At 44.3% G+C, this 10084-nt stretch overlaps 1 long non-coding RNA gene across 1 annotated transcript; it reads right to left on the bottom strand.

Moving 5' to 3' along the window:
- Positions 1-586: 586 nt before the first annotated feature.
- LOC308355091 lies at positions 587-3770 on the bottom strand. The gene is made up of 3 exons (XR_013967924.1): positions 3667-3770; positions 3018-3194; positions 587-823 (listed from the first exon to the last, which is right to left on the bottom strand). It is a non-coding gene; the product is annotated as an uncharacterized lncRNA (long non-coding RNA).
- Between the last annotated feature and the right edge of the window lie 6314 nt (positions 3771-10084).

Here is a 10084-nt window from a genome sequence, read left to right as displayed (position 1 = left end):
TGTCAAGGATTCTGTGCCTGATATCTTGTAGCGGGTAACATCTTGTTCTTTTGTGATAACATGATCCACAGCACAAAGACTACACACACACACACACACACACACACACACACACACACACACACATACACACACACACACACACACACACACACACACACAATCCTTGTTATCTTTATAACTAGAGGCAAGGAGTTTCTACAAGAACTCTGTGACTATGCCTTTATGATTTGTACTGCTTTGGGAATTCTTTTCTAAGGATAAGGCCAAGTCTTTAATTACATCATGCCATTTGCATGATTGCAGCCTTTCACCTACTGCCTATGACCTTGCAAAGTTCCCAAGCTTGGAAGAGCCATGTTCAATGCCGGTGTCCTGAATTCTCTATGTTACAACAGCTAACATTTATTCAGTGCTCACACTCTGGGGCACTGCATAGAGCACCCTGTGCTCATTATCTCATTTGAATCTCATGACAATCTCTCTGTCATCATCATCTTGCATATGAGGAAACTGAGGCAATTAGATCAAGCAGTTGGATCAAGCGATCCAACCCAGGAGGTCTGATTCCAGAATGTACACTCTACCCATTTCACCACAGCTTCCTTCAAGTTCATATCAGATCTCTGCTGTTAGAGTTTTTGATGGTGCAAAAACTTCTCTTCTTTCATTTTTCATGTTGGTCAGTTTGTCCAAGTGTGTCCCTCCCCACAAATACAAGCTCTTGCACCAGAAGAATGCCAGCTTTATTCCAGGAGATGGCTGTCCTCTTTGCATTGCATATCACATGATGTCAAGAACTTCCCAGCACAAAATCAGTGGCCTGGAAATAAACAACACACGGAAAGACCTGTTGCACATTTCTGAAAAGCAGCTCTGGCTTAAGATTTCCCAGAACCATTCCAGGCAAAGAACTTGTCAGTGGGAAATGGTGTGAGGAACTGAAAACAAGCCCAGATCTGAAGACGAACACTGAGCCCCTTGTATGTAAGCAAACAAATTATGAACTTAACTTCTCTGATTACTAAAACCCATTCTTTTGACGAAACTAAAAAACAAAACAAAACAAATAAACATCAAAACTCAAGGCAAAATGTGATAGCATAAAATAATACTTCAATTTAAACATTTTCATGTGTGCATAGGATGGTTTCTTAATGATTTGATATAAACAAAATGATTCAGTTTTGTGCTTTTCAATTTTTTAAAGCCGCTTGAAGTTCTGATGTTAAGTTTCACTAATTCTGTTAGATGTTCTTGTCATCTCAGGGTGCTCCTTAAATCGTCTGAAATTCATTTGTATTTAGAGAAAGTAATGAGAATGGTCAAAATTAATAATATTAAGGGGAACATACTCCAGAAAAACTTGTATTTCCATCATCTGAGGTTTCATTTTTCCCCCATTTTCCTCTTTAATGATTAGGTATCAGGCAGTAATTCGTCGCATTCATGTGATTAATCTATAGATCTCTCTACTTGAATATTTTTTGTACTTTCTATGCATCACTTACAACAGATATTTGATCCATGTCCACTCATTAGGTTAGAATATGAAATGTTAATATGTCAGCAACTGTCCTGGGCCTTGAAATCTTGGGTCTTTCTGGGCAATATTTTTATTTTACAAAATGGAATGAAATTTAGAAATGATAAACCATACTCCTGTCCTACCCAATGAGCATTAAAGCCCAAAGAGCTTTTATAAAATGGGTGCTGGCAAATCAATCAACCAAAGCAGTCAACACAAGAATCTTTTGTGTGTCATCATGATTTTTAGGAGAGTATCTGCCAAGGGAGGAAACAAAAAATCTTCGAATATAAAAATATATTTATAAGTAGAATATATAACTTAAAAAATATAACTTGAAGCAGTCCTAAGACAGTGTGGTTTTCTACTATGTATTAAAATGTGATGACAAGGGGTGCCTGGGTGGCGCAGTGGGTTAAATCCTCCGCCTTCAGCTCAGGTCATGATCCCAGGGTCCTGGGATCAAGCCCCACATCGGGCTCTCTGCTCACCAGGGAGCATGCTTCCCCCCTTCTCTCTGCCTGCCTCTCTGCCTGCTTGTGATCTCTGTCTGTCAAATAAATAAATAAAATCTTTAAAAAATAAATAAACTAAAATAAAATGTGGTGATAAAACTCTGCTTCCTTTCAGTTAAAATGTGGCCAATTATCAAAAGGCAGTCCACTATCAGGACAGGTCTTTGTCTTTGTGGAAGCCAGCATCAACTTCCATATCCTTCTAGCTAAGAAACTGGCAAGGAGTGGAAAGCTTTCCTAGAGACTCTAATACATGCAAGAAATACATGCCATTTTTGTATATTATAATAATCTAGATGTGGTTTTCTTTTTCAGTCACCTGTAGAGTAAATTGTACCTTAGGCTACACAACTTGATCTGAACTACCCAGAGAAAATGTGACCAATACAGAGATTTATTGTGATCTTGTTTATGGGGCCTATGTTACTTTTTCCTTGGCATTGTGCAGCTGGTCTTCCAACTGCTTAGACGAGTAGTAGCTAAGAGAACACTGAATAATTTATAATTCACTCACTTGCTAGACAAGTGGTGGTTGTGTGTTCTTTTCTGTTTCCTCACTGTGCTGGGACGGAGGATCTTGTTGAGGAGGGAGTCTGGGGTCCTGGCTGAGAGCACGCACTCCAGCAGGGGGCCTGGGTGAAAATTCCGACTCTGCCGCTGGCTAGCTCGGTGACCTCGAGCACGTCGCTTAAACTTACTTAGCTTGTTCCTCTCTAAAATAAGTGTTTTTTTTTTTTTTTCCGTGAATGAAATAAGTTAACAAACATAAGTTATCTAAAACCGTAACTGATTTAGGACTAGCGTCTATTTTCATGAATACAGCCATGAATTAGCACATTGGAGGGGAGGCATTTGGCTCTGCCCTTGTGCGTAAACCCTCCGAAAACATGAAAAGTGTGAAATTGTTCCTAGTCCGTTGTCGGGGGTGTTCGGTTGCTAGTGTTGTCATATTTATTGATTTTATTAAAACTGACCTGTTCGGGACACCTGGTTGGCTCAGTGGACGGGTGTCGGACTCCTGATTTCAGCTCGGGTGGTGATCTCCAGGTTGTGGGATCCAGCCATGTGTCTAGCCGGTGATGGAGCCTGCTTGGTATTCTCTCTCTCCTTCTCCCTCTGTCCCCCTCCAACCTCTCTCACACCTGCTCTCTCTATATATAAAAACAAACAAACAAAAAACTAAAATTGACCTGTTCAAGGCCACGATCAATACCTCCAAAGCTCTGATCTCACAGGAGCCTTCTAGGGTAGCACAGGAGCCCTGCACTCTGTAAGGCGCCCGTGGGGTCGGCTCCTTTGATCGGCCTGATCCGTGTCTTCTCGACGTGCCGAGTTTGGCCGGACTCCAGTCTAGGCCATTTCTTGGAGACGTCACCCTTGCTAAGCACCAAGATTTCCCGCAACACGTTTCCGTTTGGCTCACATGCTTCCTAGGTTTACCCAGACTGTGGTCCTTTCCCCTCATGGTGCTTAAAATAGCGGTGGGGTGGAAGGATGTTCCGGGGCAGGTTGTCAGAGACCAGATTTCCTAACGGGGCCCTGTTCTGCCTTTCACGGTTCCCTAGGTCCCCGCAGTCTAGACCCAAGTCACTTCAGTGTTGTCTTGTGTGTTACCTCACTCACATTCTATCCTCCGTTTCGCTCATTCCTACTCCCCACTCCAGTGCCACTGAGACTGCGGAAAACACCAAGCATGACAGCTCACGGCTCCCTGGCACGCCGTCTCTGTAGCTGAAAGCAACCCAAGCCAGCACTCCGTTTGACATCAGGTGACAACCGGTTTCCAACTAAGAAAAAACCAATTCCTCTCTTTGGGGTAAAAATATTTTGAAATAATTCCTCAACTTGTTTTGAAATTACCCTTAGCCTGAATGTATTGCTTCATGCTCGTGTTTTAATCTTTACTAAGAATGTCCACTGTTGGTGTTCCCAGTATCTAGAACAGTGCCAGGTGCACTTGACAAATATTTGTTGAATGAATTGAAGTGCAGTGGGCACGATTACATAAGGTTGGAAATCTGAGGTTGTTTGAAAAGAGATGAAAAATGACATCAAGGATCCCCTGATATGAAGAGGGTTCGCTGAACTAGAGCCACAGAATTTACTCATTCACTCATACATGTATTCATTTAATAAACACATACGGTACTTACTTTTATCCTGCTCTTGCTGCGTCTCTGTCAAATAAATAAATAAAATCTTTTTAAAAAAAACTATGAGGGGCTCCTGGGTGGTTCAGTGGGTTAAGCCTCTGCCTTCGGCTCAGGTCATGATCTCAGGGTCCTGGGATCGAGCCCTGCATCGGGCTCTCTGCTCAGCAGGGAGCCTGCTTCCCCCACCTTTCTGTGCCTGTTTCTCTGCCTACTTGTGATCTCTGTCAAATAAATAAATAAAATCTTTAAAAACAAACAAATAAACAAAACCAATGAAATAATCAGTTATACATTTCTTCCCACATACCCATAGAGATCTATACACCTCTTGTTTTTCAAACTTCAATTCCTAAGATCTGATTATTTGGCCCTAAAGAGAGGAAGTATTGGCTACATTAGTTACTATGTATAAAATCACCTATAAAAGTGCTTGGCAGGGGTGCCTAGGTGGCTCAGTGGGTTAAGCCTCTGCCTTCAGCTCGGGTCATGATCTCAGGGTCCTGGAATCGAGCCCCACATCGGGCTCTCTGCTCAGCAGGGAGCCTGCTATCTCTCTCTCTGCCTGCCTCTCTGCCTGCTTGTGATCTCTCTCTCTCCCTGTCAAATAAATAAATAAAATATTAAAAAAAAAAAAACAACAGAGTGGCTCAGTCAGTTCAGCATCCGACTCTTGATCCAAGCTCCAAAAAAAAAAAAAAAAAAAAAAAAGAGTGCTTGGCAAATATTAAGCACAGTGAGCTGTAAGCTTGATTGTGCTGATCTTTCCACACTGTATACATGTATTGAAACATCAAGTTGTACACCTCGAATATATGTAATTTTTATATGTTGACATCTCCAGTTGTTTAAAAAAATAAAACTGATATATGAGCATAAAAATAAAAAGGATCTGGGTTTTGAAGACAGGTCAACCTGGGATTAAGTGCCCCCCAGGCTTCATCCCCAGTAAGTCCTGGGTGGGTCTCTGAATCTAGAGGGATTGCTGCTTTTTGTCAGACCCCAAAAGACCAGTCTAACCCCTCTTTACCTGGCAATTCTTTAGCTCTCTGCCAGACACAGTGCTTTTATCTCCCTGGAATCCTCCCTTCTCCAAATTAGAAAGACCTTATTCTTCTTAATCATTTCTTAAGAACACGGTTTGCAGAGTCTTCCTCCATTGGGTCACCCACTCTGATTAGCCCACACATTTCAGCGTCCCCTTTAAAAAAATAATGTCTTTACTTGGGGCGCCTGGGTGGCTCAGTCGGTTAAGCGTCTGCCTTCGTCTCAGGTCATGATCTCAGGGTCCTGGGATCCAGCCCCATGGGTCAGGCTTCCTGCTCAGCATGGAGTCTCCCTTTCCCTCTGCCCCTCCCTCCAACGCGTACTCGCTCTGCCTCAAATAAATAAAATCTTTTAAAAAAACTAAGCCTGTGCAAAATAAATGGTTGCTAGAATGTAGAGCAAGTGGGACTCTAATGCATAGCTAGTGGGTGTACAAATGGTACAACCACATTGGGAAAGTTGGGTAGTTTCTACTAAAAATAGCCATGTGTGTATCTTGTGACTCAATTATTCTAGTGCCCGACATATGTGCACTAAATATACATCCGTTTGCTTTGCCACAGACGTGTATAAGCTTATCATTGCAGCTTTGTTCCTAGGAGCCCCAGACTGGAAACTTCCCCAAAGCTCATCAATATTAGACTGGATACATTGTGATGTACCCACACAATGAAATACTATACAGCAAAGGGAATAAACGACCTAGACCAACACCCAACAACGCCGATGATCCTTTAAACAGGATGTTGACTCAGAATACCTCCTACAGTAGTGCCTCTGTGTTAAGTCCCAAAAAGTGAGGTAAAGGAAAAAGATGCTATTAGAAGTTAGGACTGCCGTTCTTCCAGGATGGCTAATCACTGGGGTATGAGGAGGGGTTTGGGGTGAATCAGTCCTGATCCAATCAGGGCAAAGCAAACTCTGGGTGTTGATTACACAGCTGTGTTTGGTTTCTAGCAATTTATCAAGTTGTATACTTAGGCACGTTTCTGAAAGTATCATTACTAAACCACAAGAAAAGAGATTCCTGTTGTTGCTAATATGATGACTAGTCAATATACTAATATGGACGGGCCCCCAACTGGTGGCTTTCCGCTGAAGCAACTTTTCTGGCAAACTCAGTTCTCAGTTTCTTGTGTGTGGCATTCAAGGCCGTTCACAGACCTTCCTAAGGTCCCTTCCATTCCTGTGGGTCTTACCGTTGCTTGATAAATGTTTAGCATGATGAAGGTTAGCAATGCAAAACAGACTCCGTCCTTCTGTGCCAAGCACATGGTCCAGATCGAGCTCTAGCGAAACAGGACCACGAGCTATTCCTTCTACACGTTTTCTGTTACCATCTCTGAGACACCTAGCGTGCCCGAGCAAAAAGGCACGGTGCCTTCTTCCATCCGGATTCTCTAGCTTTCCTCCCAGATGCTGCGACCTATCCACGAAGGCCCTTCTCCTACGATGCCGTCCCTTCCAGCACGAAGCCGGTCCTCTTGCACCAGCCTCTGCGGTCTCAGATGCTGGTCTCTTGCCACCTCCTTCCGAGTATGGTATTTACACTCCCATGGAGCTTTGCCTATAAATGATGGTACTGGATGTGTTGTTAGATGACAGAGGAGAAGAAGTGCTATCTTTGCTCTGTTAAACATTAAGTTTCTGTGTATCAAGGGTCAACCTCTTGCCATTGGGATTTTTCAGGAGATTGTAAGTTGTACTTCGCTCTTACCTTCAGGCCGGGTCTGGTCAGGAGAGAGAAGCAACACAGTAGTTTTGGCCAGAGTTTAATACAAAGAATTATTACCTGTGATGAAAGAGCAGTTCAAGAAAATTCTAGGCGGTACACGGGGACTGAGGGAGAGTCACTGAGGAAGCACAACCCTGGGAGGGGTTCAGCCCACCGGCTAGCAGAGACGTTCAGTGGTTTGGCTCGCCAGGAGCTGGTCTGCAGTCCTGCGCCAGCAGTAATTAGGTCACCTCCGCGGTGCCGGCAGGGAAGCCGCCAGCCAGCCGCCAGTGGTGGGCACGGGCACTGGCCACACCGTGGGACTCTCTGGACAAGCGACTGTGTGTAGCCACGTGGGGGCTTCAGTTTCCACGTGGAGAAGGCCACGGAAAGTTTATCACCAAGTGCTGCAAGATTGCAGAGGGATGGCTGGGGCCGTCTCCACTGGGCGTCCTCCCAAGTCTGAAACCCAGCCCCTGCCCGAAACTTCCAGAAGCCTCTTTCTCCTGTAACGTGCCTCCATCGTCCTCTCCTGAGGAACTTGTCACCATGCTCAGTCAAAAGGACAAAAGGGTAAAGGGATTTTCTCAGAGCAGGTATTGAAGAATGCACTGGGATCCGAGAGGCAATAAATAATAATAAAAAATAATCCACACGTCTTCCACCTCAGACTTCCTGAATGCCTTTGGTTCCAAGGATGTACTGAAGCAGGAGGGGTGTGTGGATTAAATTCCCTGGGGCTGAGGCACCATCAGGACAGCAGTGCCTGGAACAGCAAGGAAGAGGCTGACTGACAGGTGACCTTGGCGAAGTCACATTCCACCGGCCGGCCTTTTCTGATTTTTGTAGGAGGGGCCGCATGGGGTGGGTGGTTTGCCACCCAGGCCACAGCAAGCTGAGAAAAACAAAGACAGTGTTTCAAAGAGCTACACTCATTTAATTTAAAAGTTTGAACTTTTCAACCACTTTTTTAACTGATAAAACGTCTTGTCTTTTATGATATTATGCTGATAAGTGCTCATGATTTTTGATCCTCACTTAGCAAAAAGCCAACATGGTCAGAATTTTGTCTTGGAAATTTTACTAGTCCATGGAACCTGAAAGTCTGGTCAGTCTGGGACTGGATATTCTGTCTTGAAGCCCTCTTTCGTCTCTAGAATCTGTGCTTCTGAAAGGCCTTAGAAAGTGGAAAGGGATTCTCTTCATCAGCAGCAAATTCGGGTCCATCCCAGATTATTAGCACGGTCCCTGCACAAGGACTGATGAATACACGAAGCATTTCCTATTTTACAGGTATTTTGTAAACTGTAAGGCAACCGTGAAAACATTTTAAAATGAGGCATAACTCAGAAGCCAACTGCAGAGATATAATTGCATCATACAAAACACTCAGTTAATCCAAAGGCAGGCAGACCATCTAGGAAAGGATAAAAAGAAATGACTTTGCCTGTGTCTTGCTGAGCGTCATGGCCTAGTCTTAGTGTCGCCAAACGGCCTGAGTTCTATCAAAACACAGATCACTTGCTTTGGGAGTATTTGAGCTAGTTAGCCTCCTTTGAAAGCACCACAAAACCTCAACAAGAGTGACTTCTGGGGGCGCCTGGATGGCTCAGTCGGTTCAGCATCTGCTTCGGCTCAGGTCATGATCCCGGGGGCCTGGGATCCGTTGAAGGTCAGACTCCATGGCCAGCGGGGGGTCTGCTGAAGTTTTTCTCTCTCCCCCTGCTTCTCCCGCCCCCATCCCCTGCCAATGCATCTTCTCTCTCACTCTCACAAAAATAAAATCTTAAAAGAATGATGAAAAAAAATACATTTTTTGGCTTTTGCACTTGACATCTTGGGCTTTGGGCGCACAAGGTCCCAGTATCGGCTAGGAGGTCGAACACTGTGAAACTGGATCACCCGGTTTCTCAGGAGGCGCTGGGAGCTGCAGCACAGGCAACATCATCCCAGCACAGAGCCCGGCCGTGGGGCTTCTGCCTCAGTAGTGTTTGAAAGTTGGTGCCTTGGAGCTTAGAAGACACTGAATCTCATAAAAGTAAAAGTAAATAAAGAAGGTAAACATTTCTGGCAAGTACTCAAAGCCCCTTTTACCCATAAATTTTGAATAAAGTATTCCTTATTTAAAGTAGGATATTTATTTATATTTTGAGAGAGCAAGCACGTGTGAGCGGGGAGGTACAGAGGGAGAGAGAGAATCCCAAGCAGGCTCCACGCCCAGCGCACAGCCCGACATGGGGCTTGATCTCACAACCCTAAGATCATGACCTGAGCCAAAAATTGAATCAGATGCTTTCCCAGCTGAGCCCACCAGGCGCCCCTAAAGTAAGATTTCTAAGACAAAGTGAGTTCTGAATCCCAATCAGGATGCCAGAAACAGTCTCTCTGGCCTGCTTGTCCCACAGGGTCTCCCTCCAACCTGGTCCCAAATTCACACAGTAACAATACACAAAATCCAGCAGCACCCTCCACTGGCACAGGCTCCTGGGGACCTGGTTTTTGGAGAGATGGGATCTAAGGGAGCTCTGGTGGAAGAATAGACACTGAGAGTGTTTCTCCCATGGGGAGGGCAGAACAGCTCAAACCTGCAGCAAGGGTAGCCGGTGTGATGGGCATTTGCAAGTGTCTCACCTAGTTAGAGCTCACAAAAAGAGCCCAAGAAATAACAGGTCGTGTAGCAAGTTTAACTGGTATTTCCCGGGACCAGCAAAGTGGGAAGGTGCTAAAAATATATACACACACACTACTTACTGCCCTTGGGCCTTTATTAAAAACAAAGACCATACAGTGAAATGCTGTGGAAAATCACTCCTGTATTTAATATATTCCCCCAAGTTAATGCAACTAGCAGTCGACTCTCAGTAACTTATTTCAGTGGATCCTAAATGGACAACCGAACTATTTCTGCGATATGTTAATGGCAGAGAGTTCTCTCTGGAGTATAACATCCTATCCCTCTTCCGGGAGTGCAGCTAGGGGCTGAGAGTCTATCTGGCAAACAGCATGGCCTTTGGGCAATCGAGAAAGAAAAGAAGGCTGAAAATTCCTCAGAAATAGCATACTTCTTAAATCCAAGCTTAAAAAAACACAATAAACAAAAAACAAGACTCAAGTCTCTTACAGAGTGTAG

This window comes from Martes martes (assembly GCF_963455335.1).
Source record: "Martes martes genome assembly, chromosome: 14".
Classification (NCBI taxonomy): Eukaryota; Metazoa; Chordata; class Mammalia; order Carnivora; family Mustelidae; genus Martes; species Martes martes.
The sequence above is the reverse complement of the archived record's forward strand: the minus strand, read 5'-3'. Positions and strand labels throughout refer to the sequence as shown.